The sequence below is a fragment of the Hyperolius riggenbachi genome, chromosome 3 (assembly GCF_040937935.1).
Source record: "Hyperolius riggenbachi isolate aHypRig1 chromosome 3, aHypRig1.pri, whole genome shotgun sequence".
Lineage (NCBI taxonomy): Eukaryota > Metazoa > Chordata > Amphibia > Anura > Hyperoliidae > Hyperolius > Hyperolius riggenbachi.
In genome coordinates, this window is record NC_090648.1 from 97,001,568 (window position 1) to 97,025,255 (window position 23,688).

The 23,688-nt window shown below is 45.6% G+C and overlaps 1 protein-coding gene across 3 annotated transcripts in view; it reads left to right on the plus strand.

Annotated features, from left to right (window-relative positions):
- The first annotated feature begins 10,186 nt into the window (after window positions 1–10,186).
- The window catches only part of PLAT (plasminogen activator, tissue type), a 125,010-nt gene continuing 111,508 nt past the window's right edge, over window positions 10,187–23,688 (plus strand). The window contains exon 1 of one of the 3 annotated variants that reach the window (XM_068274639.1): window positions 10,187–10,249. The gene's annotated coding sequence lies outside the window, so the exon portion shown is untranslated. Of the gene's footprint in view, window positions 10,306–23,688 lie in introns of all 3 variants that reach the window. The other 2 variants (XM_068274637.1, XM_068274642.1) reach the window with 2 other exon arrangements.

Consider the following 23,688-nt stretch of genomic DNA (forward strand, 5'->3'; position numbering starts at 1 on the left):
TATCCGTATAATCGTCATCATAATCCTCCTGGCCAGCTGCGCTTTCCTCAGACACCTCCTCAAGTGCACCAACTTCAGGTGGTCCACCATCATCCCCATCCACACACGTTACGTCCATACTATCGCCACCTAACTCAGACGTATGAGGTGGTGTACCTGCGCCTTCTTGTTGTTGTTGCAGTAGTGGCTGGGAATCAGTGATTTCACCACCACCACCAAATAACTCCTGCGAAGTGTCAAATGCAGCGGATGTGGTGCTTGTTGTAGCGCTGGTGGCTGCGGGAGATGAGGTGTTCTGTGTTAAATACTCAATCACCTCCTCACGATTTTGGGAAGTGATGGCACGTGCCTTCTTCTGAGCCCTGTATTTTGGGGCAGGTCCGCATGAAATCACAGCAACACCACCTCGCACAGCCACAGACCTGCCGGTGCCTGGTGGCCTTCCTCTGGGTCTGCCTCTACCTCTTCCTCTACCTGGTTTGTCCATTTTGTCCATCTCAGGGGTATGCTAGCTATATGCAGTGAGGTGGGTTCTCACTCAACACAACAGGTAGTTAGATGCAGTGAGCTGGGTTCACTCAACAGTAAAGGTACTTAAGATGCAGTGAGGTGGGTTCTCACTCAACACAACAGGTAGTTAGATGCAGTGAGGTGGCCAGGTGGGTTCACACTCAACACAACAGGTAATTAGATGCAGTGAGCTGGGTTCACTCAACACAAGGCTAGGTATAAGCAGTGATGAGGTGGGTTAAGTAAACACAACAGGTACTGGGTAGTTAGATGCAGTGAGCTGGGTTCACTCAACAGTAAAGGTACTTAAGATGCAGTGAGGTGGGTTCTCACTCAACACAACAGGTAGTTAGATGCAGTGAGGTGGCCAGGTGGGTTCACACTCAACACAACAGGTAGTTAGATGCAGTGAGCTGGGTTCACTCAACAGTAAAGGTACTTAAGATGCAGTGAGGTGGGTTCTCACTCAACACAACAGGTAGTTAGACTTAGATGCAGTGAGCTGGGTTCACTCAACACAACGCTAGGTATATGCAGTGATGAGGTGGGTTAAGTAAACACAACAGGTACTGGGTAGTTAGATGCAGTGAGCTGGGTTCACTCAACAGTAAAGGTACTTAAGATGCAGTGAGGTGGGTTCACTCAACACAAGGCTAGGTATATGCAGTGATGAGGTGGGTTAAGTAAACACAACAGGTACTGGGTAGTTAGATGCAGTGAGCTGGGTTCACTCAACAGTAAAGGTACTTAAGATGCAGTGAGGTGGGTTCTCACTCAACACAACAGGTAGTTAGATGCAGTGAGGTGGCCAGGTGGGTTCACACTCAACACAACAGGTAATTAGATGCAGTGAGCTGGGTTCACTCAACACAAGGCTAGGTATATGCAGTGATGAGGTGGGTTAAGTAAACACAACAGGTACTGGGTAGTTAGATGCAGTGAGCTGGGTTCACTCAACAGTAAAGGTACTTAAGATGCAGTGAGGTGGGTTCTCACTCAACACAACAGGTAGTTAGATGCAGTGAGGTGGCCAGGTGGGTTCACACTCAACACAACAGGTAGTTAGATGCAGTGAGCTGGGTTCACTCAACACCACGCTAGGTATATGCAGTGATGATGTGGGTTAAGTAAACACAACAGGTACTGGGTAGTTAGATGCAGTAAGCTGGGTTCACTGAACAGTATACAGTAAAGGTACTTAAGATGCAGTGAGGTGGGTTCTCACTCAACACAACAGGTAGTTAGACTTAGATGCAGTGAGCTGGGTTCACTCAACACAACGCTAGGTATATGCAGTGATGAGGTGGGTTAAGTAAACACAACAGGTACTGGGTAGTTAGATGCAGTGAGCTGGGTTCACTCAACACAAAGCTAGGTATATGCAGTGATGAGGTGAGTTAAGTAAACACAACAGGTACTGGGGTATATGCAGTACTGGGTAGTACAATGTGCAGCTCCCTGTCACACACACAGGCAGTCAGTCACTGAATGTGCTGGGCTGCTGGCAGTGGCACACACACTATCAATTAGCAAGGCTGTGCATGCAACAAAAGTGTCAGAAAAAATAAATGTACAGGTTGAGCTCTGAAAAGAGCTGTTGCTGGGTGCTTTAAAAGCAATATTAATCAGTCAGGAACAAGCAAAGCAGCCTAGAACCTAACTAATCTGTCCCTAAGAGAAAAAGTCTGCAGCAGCTGTCCCTTTCCTCTCTCTAGCAGGCACACGAGTGACTGTAATGGCCGCCGGAGGCTGCCTTATATAAGAGGGGGTTGGGGCTCCAGGGCTTACTGTAGCCTGAATGGCTACAATGTGCCTGCTGACTGTGATGCAGAGGGTCAAAGTTGACCCTCATAGTGCATTATGGGGCGAATCGAACTTCCAGGAAAAGTTCGCCTGGCGCAGGCGAACGCGAACCCCCAATGTTCGCCTGGAACCGTTCGCCGGCGAACCGTTCGGTACACCTCTAATTACTATTCCCCCTCCGAGTTCTAGCAACTCAGGGAGACACGTATTTCAGGCAGCATCGTTCTGCCGCGGGAATGCGGCGTTTTAGCACTGCTTATATTCTTTAAAGTGGGATTGTCCCCATAAAAATCAACTTTCAACAGCAACTGGTCGGAGTGTATTAAGTGATAAAGATGCTAATCCTGCATTCAAAACTTTTTCTGCTGTTATGGTTTGGAGTTATCACATTCCTTAGGAGCACTGGCCCTTTAATTGCCATTGTCAAACAGTTGCAAGCTGTTTTATCTATAATATATTCCTCCTCTTTCCTTTAAATCTCCCTCCTTCTAATGACATAAGACAGGGCACTTCCTAGTATAGACCTCAGTGGGAGTGTCTGAAGACTCTGGGAGTAGCGTGGGAAATGATTACACAATTAGCAAGAGGAGAGAAAAAAGAGTGAGGGAGGAAATGATGTCAGGAGGTCAAAGTTAACCAAGATGCAAACTGTCTAAAATAGAAATCGCTGCTTTTCCTTTATAAAATTCACAGGAACCATAACATGGACAGTGCAATACATCTGTTATGTAAGTAGAACTAGTATTTATCTACTTATATATGTGTTTTTTATTTCTAGGTTAGCATGGGTGTCACTTGTTCTGTAACATAAATAACTGGTAAAAACAAGTATTTTAATTGGCTTCAGACTATCGTTAAATTGATATATTTGTTATTTGCAGATGTTAATATGAAGGCAAATGAACCACGATAGATATTACCAGTGTGGTTTTGAATTATGAAAACAACATATGAAATGTTGACAGTATGCGTAACTAGAGGTGTGCTGGGGGCGTGGCTAGAGGTGTGGCAAGGGTGTGGCATAATGTCCCTCTTTCTGATCTCATAAAGTTGGGAGGTATGCCGCTACGCTGTTAAGCTGTTTGGGGTGGTTAGTGTTATTTTTAACGCCAGTAGCTTGACTTCTCAAGCAACCGGCAAGCGCAAAGTCCCCGCCTGTGTTGGATAAATAAGCCTCTACGATATGTGACACTAGATTTACATGAATGCCACCTGGAACACATCCCTGGCATAACTTGGGATCCCCCTGTGCACCAGCATCTTTTTACAGCCTTAAAGTGAATGGGAACCTCATTTTAAAAAATGAGACAGATACTTACCCAAGGAGAGGGAAGGCTCTGGGTCCTATAGGCTCTGGGTCCTATAGAGCCTTCCCGCTCCTCTCCTAGTCCCCTCGTTCCAGTGCTGGCTCGCCCGGTAGCAGTATTTGACTAATTTAGTCAAATACTGCTTTACCTGGCCGAAGGAGGCTTCAGAAGTCTTCAGGGAGCCCGAGTGCTCCTGAAGAAGGGCGGCCCTGTACTGCACCTGCGCAAGCACGCTCTGTTGCACGCTCACGCCTGTGCAGTATGGAGCCGCACGTCTTTGTGAGGACACGGCTCCCGAAGACCTCCAAATACCCATTCGGTGGGGGATTGAAACGTGGTGGAGCCAGCACAGGATAGAGGGTACCAAGTGAGGAAACGGAAGGCTCTCTACGACCCAGAGCCTTCCCTCTCCTTAGGTAAGCATTTGCTTAATTTTTTTAAAACGCGGTTCCCATTCACTTTAATTCACCCTCATTTTTTTTTTTCATTGCTTTTATCAGAAATGCAACTACAGTATAAAACAGGTAAATTATTACAGTATAAAACAAATGCAACTATAAAACATTTTATGTTTGTCAAACATAAAATGTTTTATAGTTGCATTTGTTTTATACTGTAATAATTTGCAATATATAAATCTAAGCACGTGGCTTCACTGGATCTAGAGATTACCATTCATGATTTAAAGCAAACCTGAAGCGAAAATAAACTTATGATATAATGAATTGTATGGGTATTACAGCTAGGAAGCAAAGCATTAGTAGCAAAGGAAAAATACTCATATTGTTTTCCAGCACAGGAAGAGTTAAAAAAAACCAACCTTCACTTTATCTATGCAAAAGAGCTTAACTGAGCTCTCTGACCCATTAGGTGAATACAGTCCTGTTTTCTGAAGCACTTAAAGGGGAACTTCAGCCTAAACAAACACACTGTCATTAAGTTACATTAGTTATGTTAATTAAAATAGATAGGCAATGCAATCTCTTACCCACCCTGTTTTAAAAGAACAGGCAAATGTTTGTGAATTCATGGGGGCAGCCATATCTTTCAAGGTGGCAGCTATCTTTTTGGTGGAAAGGAGGTGACAGGGAGCATGAGACACAGTTACAACTGTCCTGTGTCCTGATCACCCCTCCCAGCTGTGTGCGCTAGGCTTCAAATCTCAAATTCAAAATTAGAAAAAAAAAATGCTCCAAGATAGCAGAAGAACAACAATGACATCATTGGTTGCACTAACTCACTGGCTCCAGCCTGCTGATCACCTGACACCTGACAACGGATAAACAGTAACCAACACAACTGTCATCTTCGTGTTTACCATTTATCTGCATCAGTGTTTTACTTCAGCTTACATCTGGAAATATGCCTGAAGAAGGGGACTAGATCCCAGAAAGCTTGCATCATTTAACTCTATTAGTTAGCCATTAAAAGGTATTATTTCTTACAAAACGTTGTTTTTTTTCTACCTATATAACAATAACATCAGAAATCCCATCATGCTTTGCAGCTAAAAATGAGGCTTGGGTAAGAAAAAAAAAGTTCTGATGCTGTGAAACTGTTAAAGAAACACCAAGCCTTTTCAGGGCTGCTGAGTAGATTTTTAGCCTGGAGGTTCGCTTTAAACAGCAAAGAAACAGTGAGATAAAGCTTGAGAAAAGGTTTTACTGCAGGAAAGTTCAATAACTCTGCTATGTTGTATGGTATAGTTTAAACGACAGAAAAAAGCTATACAACTGAAAATTAAAAATATATGACTCTCCGTACTACACATACAATTCATTATATCACAAGTTTTTTGTACACTTCAGGTTTTCTTTAAATAACACAAATTAAGTAATTTTTTATACCTGTGAATGTCTGAGACAAACATAACATATCATAAAAATATAGAAAATAATTGAAATTGTATTTAAAGGGCAACTGAATTGAAAGGGATATGGAGGCTGACTTACAAAATTTATTTTAGTACCAATACCAGTAGTCTGGTTGTCCTGTTGATCCTTAATGCATTAGTAGTGTTTGAATCTCACAACTCAAACAAGCATGTGGCTAATCCAGTCAAATCTGATCGGCAAGCTCCTGTAGTTCAGGGTCTATGGCTAAAATTATTACATGCAGAGAATCAGGGTAAGATCCAGTGGCCACTCATGGCTGCAGAATGCCAAGACCCATTGCTTTGGCAGGTCTCTGACGTCACTGGAGTGCATGGCGTTTAGCTCCCATTGGATAGGTGGCAGACGCATTCTCAGTACGCGCTCCGCCGCTGCAAACAATAACCACGTGTGCACATTGCGTGTCAGCTGACTTGCTGACATGCTGTTATGGGATTGGTTACTTTGGATTCCTTTGCTTTCTGATTGGTTAGCCCTTGTATAAACCTAAGGTGAGTACCCTCAGTTATCGCCCGTGATAGCTTATGCTGTGGCTTGTTGCTGAGACTGCGCTCACACCCTGATTGATCTTGTTCCTGACTTTGCCTGTATCCTGACCAAGCTTTACTCTAGATTGATTCCTGCTGCCGACCACTGCTTGTTCTTGACCACGCCTTCCTATTGGATTACCTGTTGCCAACTCTTCTTGTGCCTGGATTTGCCTGATTGCCACCTGGATTGACCACTTCTTGTTAACCTCCTTGCCGGTCTAAAAAATCCGGCAAGGAGGCAGCGCCGCACATTTTTTTTTTTTTTTTAAATCATGTAGCGAGCCAAGGGCTCGCTACATGATAGCCGCTAAGCGGCGGCATCCCCCCACCCACTCCGATCGCCTTCGGCGATCAGAGTATGCAGGGAATCCCGTTGAGAACGGGATTTCCTGCAGGGCTTCCCCGGTCGCCATGGCGACGGGGCGGGATGACGTCACCGACGTCATGGAATTCGGGACGTCATAGGGAATCCCGATCCGCCCCTCAACGCTGCCTGGCACTGATTGGCCAGGCAGCGCAGGGCTCTGGGGCGGGGGGGAGCGACTCGGCGCGGCGGATTGCGGCGGATCGGCGGCGAGCGGCGGCGAGCGGAAGTTACAAGCAGCTAGCAAAGTGCTAGGTGCTTGTAACAAAAAAAATTATGCAAATCGGCCCAGCGGGGCCTGAGATATCCTCCTGCGCAGGTTACCCCGAGCTGAGCTCGGGATAACCGGCAAGGAGGTTAAAGGACTTCCATGAACTCTGCCTGGACCGACATTGGCTTGAACCGACCACGCTTCCAGTAAAGTTTTTGAACTGCCTAAACCTATCTCCTCCAGCCTGCAGTCACCTGGCTATCATCTGGACTGCCTTCGCCTTCAGGGCTCAGGTGACTATATTACTTGTGAATACTGTGCCTTGTATTACTCATACTGCTTTGTTTGGTGGATACTATCTGTCAGTCTGTATGTTACATCTACCTGCAGGGTTATTGTAGTTCTAAGTAAAAATCAATTAACCCTTCGCACACTCACATGCAAATGTTCAAACAAATGCATTCACAGATTCACTCATCCAGGCACAACTGTTATCCCTACAGCTAAATTAAAAGCCAGGGTTTTAGTTCACAGAAGAATGCATTCTTATGCTTAGTCACCTATACTGCGCAGAAGTACCCAGGTAAACATAGGTGTCCTAACTCTGGCCCTGTAACATGCATAGTGCAGACATGCAAACACATTCATTGCATCAAACCTATCAATGGATTAGGAGCACACATCCTAACTTCCTCTCCTGGGAAAGACGGTGCATCTTACCAATCGCAGAAGGGAGCTAACGCTATGTGTCCATGTGCACCATGCGCATACACCAGCATAAGCTGTGTGCATGCTGACAAATACATACAGGGGAAGGAGGGAGTGCACTGAATTGGACCCTAGCCACAGGGGTCAGAAGTAAAATGGAAATACATGTATCCAGGCACATCGCCTCTAGTTAGGACATTAAATAAATTATTAGGGAAAGGGAGGTGCTGAAGAGGGTGTGGCTAGAAAACAGCAAAAATCTATTAACCCTTCGCACACTCACATGCAAATGTTCAAACAAATGCATTCACAGATTCACTCATCCAGGCACAACTGTTATCCCTACAGCTAAATTAAAAGCCAGGGTTTTAGTTCACAGAAGAATGCATTCTTATGCATTTGTTTGAACATTTGCATGTGAGTGTGCGAAGGGTTAATAGATTTTTGCTGTTTTCTAGCCACACCCCCTTCAGCACCTCCCTTTCCCTAATAATTTATTTAATGTCCTAACTAGAGGCGATGTGCCTGGATACATGTATTTCCATTTTACTACTGACCCCTGTGGCTAGGGTCCAATTCAGTGCACTCCCTCCTTCCCCTGTATGTATTTGTCAGCATGCACACAGCTTATGCTGGTGTATGCGCATGGTGCACATGGACACATAGCGTTAGCTCCCTTGTGCGATTGGTAAGATGCACCGTCTTTCCCAGGAGAGGAAGTTAGGATGTGTGCTCCTAATCCATTGATAGGTTTGATGCAATGAATGTGTTTGCATGTCTGCACTATGCATGTTACAGGGCCAGAGATAGGACACCTATGTTTACCTGGGTACTTCTGCGCAGTATAGGTGACTAAGCATAAGAATGCATTCTTCTGTGAACTAAAACCCTGGCTTTTAATTTAGCTGTAGGGATAACAGTTGTGCCTGGATGAGTGAATCTGTGAATGCATTTGTTTGAACATTTGCATGTGAGTGTGCGAAGGGTTAATAGATTTTTGCTGTTTTCTAGCCACACCCCCTTCAGCACCTCCCTTTCCCTAATAATTTATTTAATGTCCTAACTAAAGGCGATGTGCCTGGATATATGTATTCCATAGTTCTAAGTTAGGTAGGAGTTTGTGCAGGTGTTATGGGCGGGGCTATAGGTCAATCATATGGGCATACTGCCTGACCTATAGTCATTGACCAGACAAGCCTGACAATCAGCTGGACAGCCAGGAAATGTGCATTGTTTAAAAGGAAATAAATATAGCAGCCTCCATATTCCTCTCACTTCAGTTGTCCTTTAAAAAGCAGCATCAACTGGCATCACTGTTATAAAGCGGAAGTCTTCAATGACAGGATTGTTGTACTGAATGACTATTGCGGCATTGTGTCACATTCTCAGGGAAGTTAGCCTGCACTTTGTAGTAGCATAATAAAGTCTTCTGACACACTACAATAATGCTGTGAGCTATGGTGGAATAGTGACTCATCCACATCCAGCTTCAAGCTGGAGAGGAAAGCATACAGTTCCGGGACCGGTTTATAAATATCACAACACTGTACGCGTTTGTATGGATTTCAGGGCTATGGTGTTGTTAACGAGAAGAATTAGATCATGTGCAGCAGTGAGTTCATTTCAAAACTGTCACAAGCAGGACTCGGTGCGGTTTGTGGTTGTAGACTGTGAGGTCACTGTGAGGATGCAAAGAGTTGTCACAATTATTTTCTATGGCACCTTTTTAAGAAATTTACCAATGTCTGAGCTTGAGCACTGAGATCCACAAGACCAGTCAAGAGCAGAGTTAAAGTAGACACTCCTTAGTGAATACGGCCCACTCCAGGTGGTACACAATACTCTGATCGGTAGCTTGCTATAGGTGCCCCCAGTATAGATAGCCTAGTATAGGTGCCCCCAGTATAGATAGCCAGGTATAGGTCCCCCAGTATAGATAGCCAGGTATAGGTCCCCCAGTATACGTAGCCAGGTATAGGTGCCCCCAGTATATAGATAGCCAGGTATAGGTGCCCCCAGTATAAGTAGCCAGGTATAGGTGCTTCCAGTGTAGGTAGGCAGGTATAGGTGCCTCCAGTATAGGTAGCCAGGTATAGGTGCTTCCAGTGTAGGTAGGCAGGTATAGGTGCCTCCAGTATAGGTAGCCAGGTATAGGTGTCCCAGTATAGGTAGCCAGGTATAGGTCCTCCCTTTATAGGTAGCCAGGTATAGGGGGCCCCTGTATAGGTAGCCTCTGTGCGGTTTGTGGTTGTCGACTGTGAGGTCACTGTGAGGATGCTTGGAGTTGTCACAATTATTTTCTATGGCACCTTTAGAAATTGACCAATGTCTGAGCTAGAGCATTGAGATCCACAAGACCAGTCATGAACAGAGATAAAGTAGACACACTTCAAACTGAATACTGCCCACTCCAGCTGGTACCTAATACTATAATACTGAACTCAATAAAATAAAATCACAATTGGTAACACCTTTTCAACTGGATCAAGACAAAATAAAGTTAAGTTGTAGACAGCTCAGATGCCTGGAGGGCAGGCGTAGGGAGGTGGGGGCAGGATGGGACATCTGCCCCCCCTGCACAGCATCTGGGGGGCGCAGTGAAGCTGATATTAATTTTGTTTTTCCTATTTAAGCCAGAAGCCAGGGCTGTCTCTGCAATAGATAAGCAGCGGCAGAGCAGGCACTTGGCTGCCCCGCCCCCTCATGTCTCTCCCGGCTGTGTCTCACACACAGCGGAAGATATTAACCAACAAGACAGCTGCTGCTCTCAAAGTGCCCAATACTAGACGGTTTTCAGCAGAGCAGGAAGACGCATCCTTGCTCCGCCCCTTCACTGTGCACACAGCGCACAGTTTGAATGAAGAGCGGCAGCTGCATGATCTTGAGCAGCAGGACAGTCGAGGGGAAAAAGAGGCAAGAATAAGGTGACAACTCATCTGAAGTGCAGCTCCGTGATGCAGAGACTCCAAGCAGGGACAGGGTGAGTCTGTCTGCTGCTGGAGATCTGCTGCTAACAAGCCAGCGTTGTTCTGCTGTGATTAGATGAGCTCCAAAGGCCAGTGGTACTTGTTGTTAGCTGCCTGCTCTTTCCCCCTCTTGTCTCCATACACTGTCCAGCGTTTCTTTTCAGGCAGTAGTCAGAGTGTCAGAGAATGTTTTTTAATGATATATTTCCTGTGACTGCTTGAACTTTCTGGGCTGCTTTATAAATCAGTGCAGTAGAGTGGACACAATCAGGTTTTACTACTTTTGCCAGAGCCCAAGCAGCTACTGCGAATTCTGTGTAGGTGGGGGAGGAAACCACTAGATACCAGTGAATTCTATAGGGGTGGGAGAGGGGAATGTGTCACATGTAAAACTGGGGCAGGAGGGGAATGCTCTGTGAGAGGTCTGGATAGCAGCTGCAATTAAGAAGCTTGCTACTCCTGTATGTGTGATTTCTGGTGTACTATCTGTCTCTTCTCTCCCTCATTTGCCATACAGGACAGCCAAAAAAGACTGCAATCCTGAAGCAAATACTGTATCTCCTTTCCTTCTCTCCCTTTCTGCTTCCCTATCCTTTACTTAACTCCCCATCACACTCTCTCTTTGCTTTCCCCACTGTTTCATTTCCTTCTCTCTCCCTCTCCTTTCATCTTCTCCCCCCCCCCTCCCCAAAAAAATAAATAAAAAAATCTTCCTCTCACAATTTAATCACCCTAATTTCGTGAGCTGTAACCCCAAAGGTGCCCATACATCAGAAGATGTATGGGCAGATCGACCAAGAGACCGATCTCTATCTGATCCTATCTGATCGAAGAGAGATCTGTGCCAGCCCAAACACTGCAGGCCAACTCCTGATCTATTTCAGCATGGAACTTCTCGGGAATCTGCCTTATGACGCTGCATCCGCCACCTTGCTGGTCCCCCCTAATGTTAAACATTCTCCCTGGAGCAATGTAATTTACCTGTCCGTGTCTGCCACTGGCTTCATTCACGTGCCCCACGTGGTTGCCGGCGTATAGATGGGTAATTTGTGTGAAGTCACAAACACATCCACGTTAAGCTGGCAACCACGTGGGGCACATGGATGAATGACGGAGCCTCATCTTGTGTATCTTGCAGCACGCCCGACTGATATGTGACCAATTTCAACCTGAAATTGAGGCATGGTCAAACGGGCATGCTTGTGGCAGCACCGATTTTCATCCAATTCGATAATTATCGAATTGGATAGTCGATTGGTCGCCAAATCATCTGATGTATGGCCACCTTAAAGAGGAACTCCAGTAAAAATAATGTAATAAAAAAAGTGCTTCATTTTTACAATAATTATGTAGAAATGATTTGGTCAGTGTTTGCCTATTGTAAAATATTTTAAATCCCTGATGTACATTCTGACATTTATCACATGGTTTTTACTGCTGGCAGGTGATGTAGCTGCTTCTTGCTGTTTTGGCAGTTGGAAACAGCTGTAAACCGCTATTTCCCACAATGCAACAAGATTCACAGACAGGAAACTGCCAAGAGTACGTACTCAGAGTTTCTTGTGGGAGAGATTTGACCACAATATCAGTCATGCAGCGCCCCCTGATGGTCTGTTTGTGAAAAAGAATAGATTTCTCATGTAAAAGGGGGTATCAGCTACTGATTGGGATAAAGTTCAATTCTTGATCGGAGTTTCTCTTTAACCAACCCAAAGGCTGGTACACTGGATGCTATTTCCTTTCCAGTCTACTCCTGATTGAGAACAGGAACAATTTTCAGATCGCTACTTCACAAAATCCTGTTCTCTATCGGGAACAGGTTGGACATACCGGAAATTATCGATTTGACCATTGATCTGACGGGAGTTAGCATCATATGTACCAGGCATAATGTTTTCCCTTAATTTTAACTATATCCCTATAATCCTAATCCCTCTTCTAAACCTGTTTTGTCCAAATGCCTAGAGCTAATTTCCCCTAACCTCTTGGGCAGGCTTCTTATACCACTGCTAAGTTTATCTACATGTAGCTACACTAATGGCCTTTCCCACATTCTGTTGCATGGCCATGCCCTTTTTGGCACAGTGCACATTGCACTGTGCAGGCATCCCCACAGGGGTGCAAAAATTGCCTTTGTCCCCGGGTGCTGAAAACCCTAGCTACGAGTCTGGCCGATCATTTGTGAAGGAGTTTGGTCACTACTCACCAATGCTTCCCTTCTACACTGCATAGAGAATGTTTGTCCACTATGGCAAAAGGAGGAAACATACGGAATGTGTATTGGACAGCATTGGAAAGCAGGCATGCTCACAGCAAAATGTAGTCCAATCATGTGCGTTGGAGAGCACACATGCATCAAAGGACTAGGTTTTGGGTATAAGCCCTTCTTCAAACTGTTTACCAGCATCCTCCTCCATAACTGTGAATGTAAGCTCTTCTTCATATAACCTGCATCAAAGCATCAGCAAAGCATCAGCAGGGAGAACTAGCCAATCAGGGCACAAAGGGATGCGAGACAATGCCTGATAATTTACTTTCTGCTTTTTGCTGACTTACAAATTAATGATTGACTAGATGAAAGTTATTATTATTAATAATAATTTCTAGAGCGCTAACAGATTCTGTGGTGTTGTACAAAGTAAGAAACAAACAGGGGGTACATAATAATACAGACAATGGTATACACCAATATACAAAATACAGAATTGGTACAAAATACAGAATTGCTAATCACAGTGACAAAAGTAACACAATGAATAAAATGTATAACTAATTCCAAGACACAGAAAGGAGAGAGTTCTGGGTATCTTTCACACACAACTATACACCGTTGCCACAGTTTCCATCAAATTTCCTTAAAAATTGGAGCAGCTGCAAAATGAATAATAACATTCAATGGTATTCAGCCCCCAAAAATGACTTGTATAAAATGCGCAGTGATTAAATGTTCAATAGATTTTTGTAGGATTACTCTTTTGTATTACTGGAGTTAAATGATTTAGCATGGGGGCATATTTAATTGATTATAAATTCTTAATAAAGAATTATCAAAGAAACTGTAATTCCTTACACCTCATATACCTATAGAGCTTTTAGCCAGCAACAGTAGAAAGCTTTTCAGAAGTCTCTGATCACAACCTGCTTGAAAAAAAACCTTGTGTATCAGCTTTATGTAACAAAGTCGGTGTCAGGGCCAGAGCTGTACCATGTAGATAGGTTCCAAGTCTCTGTCACTATTAACAGAGAAAGCACACACACACACACACACATCTCATATACAGCTGAGAGAGCTATTTGCTAGTAATTATTGGAAATATATGTGGCATTTACAATTTTAGTTAACTTTAAAAGTTGTCCTTTAAACAGACAAATTCTGAAGAGATGGGCTATGGGCAAAATTAAATGCACATAAAAATAAATCGCGCTTGGTGTAGACAGAAATACATTCGGAAATGCTGAGCATAATTGCCAGGAAAATTAATGTTTGCAAATTATGAGAAGAACTTTTTCCTAGACGCCCTCCTGAGGTTTAGGCTTCTTGCACACCAAGACGTTGTGTTAGGTGGCACGTTAAGGTCGCATAACGTGCACCTAACACAACGTATGGTGCTGCAAAAGCCGACGGTAGAGTGAGCCGCGTTAGGCTGCTCGATGCCCATAATATCTCCCAGAGTGGCGCTGATTGGCCAGCGGGACCACGTGATGCGGAGCGAGACACTCCGCATCACGTGGTCCCGCCGGCCAATCAGCGCCCGCCAGTGCAGTGAATATTAAGTAGCCATGTGCGCGGCTACTGTAGCTGGCTCTCCCCGCCTCCTCCGCCCCCCACTGCGCATGTGCAAACAGTCTAACGCGGCTATAGCCGCTCCAACGCCGTAGCATGCTGCACTTTGCACAGGACGTGCAGCGTTACATGTAACGCAACGTGGGCTGTGTGAACAGCCCACTTGTGTTACATTGCTGTGCGTTGGGGGAGCGTTACAGGCGCACTAACGTGCGCCTGTAACGTCTTGGTGTGCAAGCAGCCTTAACGTAGCAGATTAACAATAACCAGATATAGAAGTAGGAAGATAAAAATACTTCTTATTCTTTCCAACATCCTGGATAGGACTGATATGGAAATGGAGCCTTGAAGGCGTCCTGTTGGCACTAAATTACGGACTTGTGAATTCCAGCAAAAGGACTTTGTTTTTGCTTTGCAGAGTGTGTGGAGAAACCTTTTTTGTGCTTGTGTCCTATTTGGGGTGATTTCTCCTCATCCCACCCCAGAGGCTAAAAGGACCTGGTTTTTAATAGCTATATGATCTGCCATGTTGCCCCTCCCCTTCTAGCTGCCCATTATTGATCCAGGAAAAGGTGTAAAGATAGCATCTGTGACTTCTCTAAACTCTTTGAAACACACTATCCTATCTACCCACCCCTGCTGGTAAAAGCTTTTGTTTGCTCTTGCTAATGTGTGCAATAAAATAATTACATTAGTCCTTACCTGCCTGAAACTTCTGCGGTGGGGCAGGCATCTGAAGTAGGGTAATAAGATGTTAGAGTAAATCTCTCATCAATGGGGAATTCACATTTTTGAGAGATGTCACTAGAATTTAGCCCTACTAAGATTTTTGTCCTAAACTTCTGGTGACAGCTGCAGAATTTTGGAATTTATTCTATGTAAGATAGTATCTATTTCTTCCTTTGTTCATCCTTGCAGCGCTAGGTCCCCGGTTTGAATCCCAGCCAGGGCACTATCTGCAAGGAGTTTGTATGTTCTCCCCGTGTTTGTGTGGGTTTTCTCCGGGCACTTTGGTTTCCTCCCACATCCCAAAAACATAAAAAGATAAGTTCATTGGCTTGGCCCGGTTCACACTTGCGGTTTAGTAAAAACCGCACCGGATGTCCGGACCGCACCGTATCCGGACCGGACCTGATCCGTACGGTTCCTATCCGGATCCGGTCCGTTTGCATCCGGTTTCCGTGCGGTGTGAACACGGTTGCGGTCCGGATCCGGTTTCTTAAGGAGATAACATCCTTTTAATTACCTGGGGTCTGGGAGGTCAGCAGAAGGGTCTGGGGTCATTGTTGGAGACAGGTGGACGTGTGGAGACCATCCGTGGATACAGAGACTGCAGTTGGGACCATGGATCCAGGCATTTACTCGTAAACCTGGGAATTCTCTCTGTTGTTACTCGTAAACCTGGGAATTCTCTCTGTTGTTACTCGTAAACCTGGGAATTCTCTCTGTTGTTCGCCTCCTTCAGCAGACATGTTGCTGGCAAAAAGAGCTCCAGCATGAAATCGCTGCTGCCCCACTCTTCGCTGGGCCCATGTGGTCCCCATCCAAAATGCATAGGAAGTGGGGTAGAACGTCCGGTTTTTGTAGCCAGTGTGTTGTGCGCTCTCCGGCTCTCATTGCTTTGTATTGGCCGGATGGTGCAGTCCGGCTCCGCTCCGGATACGGCTGCCGGAGGAGCCGGACCAAAAAATAGCGCATGTTGGAACGGACGCCGGAGTCCGGATCCGGCACGGATCCGGTCCGGCTCCGGTCCGGCAGAACGGACGCATGTGAACGGACGCATAGGCTTTCATTGCCATGCCGTGCGTCCGTTCCGTCCGTTCTGAAAGCGGTCCGGCTCCGGCACGGCGATTCCGGACGGCCACCGCTAATGTGAACCGGGCCTAAATTGGCCCTAGACTACAATACATACATACACTACACAATACATACATAGGACTATGGTAGGGATTAGACTTTGAGCCCCTCTGAGGGACAGTTAAGTGACAAGACAATCGACAGCGCTGCGGAAGATGTCGGCTCTATATAAATAATAATAAAGGTGTCCACTAATGATGCAGTCCTGATTGCACAATCTTACTACAAGTTCTGTGTAATATGAAGCACTACCCTAAAGTATGAATGCAAATTCACTCAATTTACCGTTCTACAACATAGATTTGGTGAGATTGTACAATCAAGTTTGTATAATTAGTGGGCACCTTTAAACTTAAGAAAAAGGTCAGGGCTCCATCGTATACAATAACACGTGGGATTAAACAGCAGGAAGATGGATCTCAGCGATGTCCCACGTCGATGAACGTTCCCTGAACCATTTTCCTGTTGGTCGGTATACGCGACAGCATATGAAGGCACATGACAGGCGCGAACGAGAGTTTAAGCGATCGCAGTACTTCGCGTGGGAGTCATTGGGCATCTTAAGGATCCGATCCACTGTGACGGTCGTTGTCAATGCGCATCGCAAACACCGTTTGCATAATCGCGCGCCTATACTATGTCGCAAGATCACGGAAACGTTTGCTTGTCACTCAAAAAATCGCTGGTGTCTAAAAAATCATCTTAAAAATTTGTTGTGGGTACCGGTCTTAAGGAGATCTGACATGATTAACTAAGGGCATTTATTAAATTCACTGTTTCTCCTACGTTTTTTCCTAAGTAATATTTTCCCACCTACTCAATGAAATGCCTTTTAAGCCACCAACATGCAAGAAAATACATTTTCACCTACTTTTGGTACTTTTTCAATTGCTGAAAAGTAAAAAAAACAGTTATCAAACAGAAGATTACATTTTTTTTCTACTAGTCTAGGAGAAAACAGGAGAAAAAGTCAATTGAATAAGGACCAAGGCCCATACGCAATTCACTTTTCCATCTGAGTTTTCTGCTAGAAGATAATTTTTCATCTTCAATTTAAATTACTGTAAGTTTTTAGCACTTTACAATGTAAAAAAAAGTACCAAGGAATAAGTGAAAAAGTACTGTCAAAATTATTTTGCGTATTTGTTTGCTTGCTGGTGGTGTAAAAGGCATTTTATTTACAAGTTGGAAAAATATCACCTAGGAGAAAACTCAGGTAAAAAACTGAATTGCATATGGGCCCAAGGGTCCAACTGCAATTAGCTTTTTCTACTGAGTTTTCTCCTAGGAGATAATTTTCCATGTTCTATTTAAAGAAATTTTCAAGCACTCTGCAATAGAGATGTCGCGAACCTCCGATTTTTGGTTCGCGAACCCCGTTCGCGAACTTCCGCGGAAGGTTCGGTTCGCGTAAAAGTTCGCGAACCGCAATAGACTTCAATGGGGATGCGAACTTTGAAAAATAGAAAAAATGATGCTGGCCACAAAAGTGATGGAAAAGATGTTTCAAGGGGTCTAACACCTGGACGGGGGCATGGCGGAGTGGGATACATGCCAAAAGTCCCGGTGAAAAATCTGGATGTGACGCAAAGCAGCGTTTTAAGGGCAGAAATCACATTGAATGCTAAATTGCAGGCCTAACGTGCTTTCAAACATCTTGCATGTGTATACATCAATCAGGGAGTGCAATTAGAGTTCTGCTTCACACTGACACACCAAACTCACTGTGTAACGCACCGCAAACAGCTGTTTGCGTAGTGACGGCCGTGCTGGACTGGTGCGCAGCATGGCCAGAGTGCAGGCCGTGGCAGTTTTCCAGCCCATATGGTCGCCGGGCTGTGGTAGCTCAATGATAGAACAACAGTGACTGTCCAGCTGATCGAATTTGGTCTGTCCACAATGAAGCAAAGACCTTATTATCTTCTTGTATGTAGGTAGGCATAGGTAGGAGACCCAGTATAGGTAGGTAGGCATAGGTAGGTGTCCCAGTAGTTAGCTAGGCATAGGTAGGAGTCCCAGTATAGGTAGGTAGACATAGGTAGGTCCCCTAGTATAGGTAGGTAGGTGTCCCCGTATAGGTAAGTAGGTGCCCCAGTAGTTAGGTAGGCATTGGTAGGTGTCCCAGTATAGATAGTTAGGAAGGGCCTGGCTGGCTCAGTAATAACAATTACCAAGGTCCAGCTGCAACAGATAGGGCTGTATAATGTCAGTGAGCAACACACACAAAAAAACACATCAGGAAAACATTATCTCTCAAAAGAGAGCTGAGGGGTGCTATTTTAGCAATAACAATCATCCAGGAGCAAGCCAAGAGCCTAACTAATCTGTCCCTAGAAGAACAAGTCTGCAGCAGCTGTCCCTAGTCTGTCTCTAGCAGGCACACGAGTGAGGCTAATGGCCGCTGCAGCCTGCCTTATATAAGTGGGGGTGGGGCTCCAGGGCTTAGTGTAGCCTGAATGGCTACAATGTGCCTGCTGACTGTGATGCAGAGGGTCAAAGTTGACCCTCATAGTGCATTATGGGGCGAATCGAACTTCCGCAAAAGTTCGCCTGGTGCAGGCGAACGCGAACCCCCAAAGTTCGCCTGGAAGCGTTCGCCGGCGAACCGTTCGCTACATCTCTACTCTGCAATCAGAAAAGTACCAAAAAGTAGGTGAAAAAGTACTGTCAACATTGGAGTATTTTCTTGCTCCCATGTGGTTTAAAAAGGCATTTTATTGACAAGTTAGGTGATATTTTTAAACTTGTCAATAGAATGCCTTTTAAATCACCAGCAAGCAAGAAAATACTCAAAATTATTTTGATCGTACTTTTTCACCAACTTTTTAGCACTTTTTAAATTGCAAAGTGTTGAAAAGTTATTTTAAAGAAAATATGAAAATGATCTATGAGAAAACCGAGGAGAAAAAGGGAATTGTAAAAAGGCCAAGGGCCGATATGCAATTCAATTTTTCTCCTTAGTTTTTCTCCTAGGTGATATTTTCACAGCTTGACAATAAAATTACTTTTAAACACCCAGCAAGCAAGAAAAATACAAAAAATCATTTTGGTAATACATTTTCTACTACCGGTACTTTTGGTACTTTTTCAACAGCAAAATGTTGAAAAGTTATTGTAAAGAGAAGATTAAAAAATTAGCACCTAGAAAAAACTCAGGAGAAAAAGTGAAGGAGAGAGAATTCATGAGTTAATAAGCTTATATAATTTATGAAATATGAGTTTTGTGAACCTACCCCATTATTAGTGCAAATTTGGACAGAGGCGCCAGGCAGGTTAAAATGATCTAAAAATAACTAAAAAGGAGGTTACAGGTGGACTTACCTCCTGAAATGATGGACAATCGAGATTGTTCAAATCGCAAAATAACAATTTATTTTGGCACTCCGCAACGTGTTTCGCAGGTATAACCCGCTTCATCAGGCAAGGAGTGCAAGCTCAAAAAGGTCCAATAGTGGCAATGCGCCTCAGATGGTGATTTAAAAGGCACAGTAAATTTGCACAGTATATAGTCCACCTTGGGTGGAGGGGACTGTCCCCTTCTTTCTATCTACAGAGAGCGACTTCTTAAACCTGAGTGGGGTCAGGTTCTAATGCTCCCCACCTGCATTTCAAGTGGTTGCTGTGACGTATGCGCAGTCACCCACCAATTCCTGTTCCCTTTGCTGCAGTTTACCATAAAGCCTCAGACCCTGAGGGAATCCTGAAGACAGTCAGAACTGCAGGCAAAGTAACCTTTTGGATTGGTTGGTGAGTCCACACACAGTCCAATTCCGATTGTATATACAATCGATACAATCTGTGCTCTCATATAGAGGCCAGGTCGCTGCCACCAATCCGCAATAAAAGCGTGCGAATGCGCTAATTCTAACTCTAGCTAAATCCTGTAAAAAAAAGGGTTAATTAGACAACCTTTCTAGAGATAGCGAAACTAACAATATCTAATATCAAAACAGTTATGGTAACATGTCTCTCGGAAGATGTGAATTCTTTTGGCGGAGATTTGTTTCAGAACAGCACTTAGACGAATGATTTTTCAATCGTTTATTTAAAGAAATAATGCAAAACAAAATATAGCAATAGAAACAATTTGATACAGAAATAATAAGAGTTCATGGGCTGCCCCGGTCGTCCTTGTTCCCAAGAAGGACAAGACCACGCGGTTCTGTGTTGACTACAGGAGACTGAATGTCACCTAATGATTTTACGATGCGTTCCTGTATCCTGCTTCTTATCAGCAATTCCTTGTAGTAGATCTGTGAGCTATGTGAATGCTCTGGTTTCTTGGGTTTTATTGGGGATGTCAGGAAGTGTAAATAAGCACTCACATCTCCCATTGCAGGGCTGGTGAGCTGGAAGAACACTCATTTTTCTAAAAGCAGGCTAAGGCATTTAAAGGGGTACTCCAGAACCGATTTTGTGCGCAATTACATGCGCTTGCCGCAATGGCGTTCGCGGAATCGTGACACCTCCCCCCGAACTCGTTGCGGTGGGGCTAGGCATTCCCACAATGCCTTGTACTGAGCAACTTACTCCTTTGGTGTTGTAGGGTTCACCACAGCGAGAAAGGCCATCTGCGTTTTGGTGGCGACTCCCCGCCTTATGCTGGATGGTGAAATCGTACTGCTGTAGCGCCAGGCTCCAACGTAGGAGTTTCCCGTTGCTACCCGCAGTGCGATTCAGCCAGTTAAGGGGGTTGTGGTCAGTGATGACCGTGAAGGACCGTCCATAAAGGTACGATTGTAACTTCTGGAGGGCCCACACAATCGCCAGGCACTCTTTCTCAGTTGTAGCGTACGCTACTTCCCTGGGGAGTAACTTTCGGCTCAGGTAGACGACAGGGTGTTCGTTTCCGGTCGCATCCACCTGGCTGAGAACGGCCCCTAGACCAAAGTCAGAGGCATCGGTCTGCACTATAAACCGACAGCTAAAGTCTGGGGCTTGAAGGATGGGAGCGCTAGCCAGCGCCTCCTTCAAGGCCCGAAAGGCCTTTTCGCAGTGGGGTGTCCACTGGACAGTTTGGGGTTGCTTTTTACCCGTAGCGTCAGTCAGGGGTTTGGCCAGGGTACTATAGTTGGGAACAAACTTCCTATAGTATCCTGCCGTCCCCAGGAACGCCTGCACCTGTTTCTTGGTGACAGGGCTCGGCCATGACAGGATGGCGTCGATCTTTCCTGTCTCAGGCCTCAGTTGCTGACTTCCTACTCGGTGTCCAAGGTACTGTACCTCGGTCATGCCAATTTGACATTTGCTGGGTTTTACAGTCAGATTGGCAGTGGACAGTTTCTCTAATACTTGCGCTAGGTGGTCAAGGTGGTCCTCCCAGGTTGGGCTGAATACGGCGATATCATCCAGATATGCAACCGCAAAACCGTGCATCCCTTCCAGCAGGTCATTCATAGCCCGCTGAAAGGTGGCTGGAGCATTCTTCATACCAAAAGGCATCACAGTAAATTCATAGAGGCCAAAGGGTGTGATGAACGCCGATTTCTCTCGTGCGTCAGGCGCGAGGGGAATCTGCCAGTATCCACGGCTCAAATCCATGATTGTTAGGTAGCTGGCAGAGGCCAGCTGATCTAACAGTTCATCAATTCGAGGCATGGGATACGCATCGGTTGTGGTGATGTCATTCAGTCTCCTGTAGTCAACACAGAACTGTGTGGTCTTGTCCTTCTTGGGAACAAGGACGACCGGGGCAGCCCATGGACTCGAGGATTTCTGTATGACTCCTAACTGCAGCATCTCCTCAATCTCTTGCTTCATCTGTGCCTGCACCTCCGGAGAGGTCCGATAGGGGAATTGCCTTATGGGCGCGTGGGTTCCCGTATCTACCCTGTGGACTGCTAAAGAGGTTTGCCCAGGGGTTCCCGAGAATGTGTGCCTATAGGTTTTTAGCACTTTTCCCAGCTGGGCTTGCTGGGAGTGCGAAAGATGGGGGTTGACATGCAAGTCGTCGGCCACTTCTCGTATGCCCACTAGCAAGTCTGGCAGTGGATCGGCCTCTCCCTGTTCTAACTGACTGCACACCGCTAGCACATATTGGGTTCGGTCCTCATGGGCTTTTAGCATGTTCACATGGAACAGTTTCTGTCGCTTACCTCCCAAACTCACCAGGTAAGTGACTGGGGTTACTTTTTTCAGGATGGTGTACGGTCCTTCATATGCGGCCTGCAATTTGTTTTGCCGCACCGGAAGCAGCGCGTACACCATGTCGCCTTCTGCAAATGATCGGTCCCAGGCAGTACGGTCGTACAGGGCCTTCTGCTTGGCCTGGGCCTTGGTCATGTTTTCAGTCACCATGGCAGCGAGTGACTCCATTTTGTCCCTGAATTTAAGGACATAATCCACTACTGAGACTTCTGAGGGGTCACTTTTGCCCTCCCAGGCCTCACGAATCAATTTTAATGGCCCGCGGACATCTCTTCCATACAGGAGTTCAAAGGGCGAGAACCCTGTGGACTCCTGCGGCACTTCTCTGTAGGCAAATAGCAAATGAGGCAAGTATCGCTCCCAGTCCTTACCTTGTGATTCAGCGAACGTTGTCAGCATTTGCTTTAACGTGCCATTGAATCGTTCACACAAACCGTTGGTCTGTGGGTGGTAGGGACTGGAGACCATATGTGTCATTTGTATTTTCTCACAGAGGGCTTCCATTAGCTTAGACAGAAAGCAGGAGCCTTGGTCAGAGATCATCTCTGCTGGGAAGCCCACACGCGTGAAGATTCCAATTAAGGCATCTGCTACTGTCTCAGATCTAAGGGAAGACAGTGCCACTGCCTCTGGATAACGAGTGGCATAATCCACACACGTTTATATGTACCGCTTGCCAGACCTGCTTGCAACGGGCAGAGGGCCTATTATGTCCACTGCCACCCTCCGGAAGGGCTCGTCAATGATTGGCAGTGGGCACAAGGGAGCTTTTCGGGTACTCCCGGCCGTTTTTACCCTCTGGCATGTGGTACAAGATCGGCAGTAATTAGTCACATCTACTCGTATCTTAGGCCAGTAAAAGTGTTTCTGAACACGTGCTCGGGTTTTGTGTATGCCCAAGTGTCCCGCCAGTGGGATGTCATGTGCTGTCTTGAGCACATGCCCTCTGAACTCACTGGGTACCACTAACCATCTTGTGTTCTCGCCTGGGTCACTCTGTACAGCTTCGCTGTACAGCCTGCCATTGTCCCAATACACTCTGAATTGAGCCCCCTCAGCTGGTGGCTTAGCGGCCTGGGCCCTAAGCTCTTCCAGGCCGGGGTCATTCTGCAAGGCCTGCAAGAATGCAGGACTGCAGGTCTCAGTTAGCTGACCAGTGGCATAGGAGGTCAGCTGAGGAGAAGTACTTTCCCTGGGGTCAGAGTTAGGCGCAGGGGCCTGCTCGGAGCTCAGGTCACTGGACACACTGGGAGTGTTGGCCAGCACATTTACACATACATTGTCATCACACAATATATCACTTTCAACATTATCACAGGCCTGTCGGTCAGAGGGATCAGGGTAGGCCGAGACCTCCTCTGGTGGCTCTGAGCTCAGGCTCTTAGCCCTATTACGGGTAATGGCTAGAACAGGTACAATACAATCCACATCACAGTTATCAGGGACACATGCATTTTCATCAGTGATGACAGGTGCAGAAACATGTAAATGACAATCAGTGGGTTGTAAGTCTACATCTGATACCTCCCGCCTAGCTGCGTTAGGTATGGTAGAAAAAACAGTTAAAGTGTCCCTGTCCCTATGTTTTCCCAAAGGTTTGCACAGTACC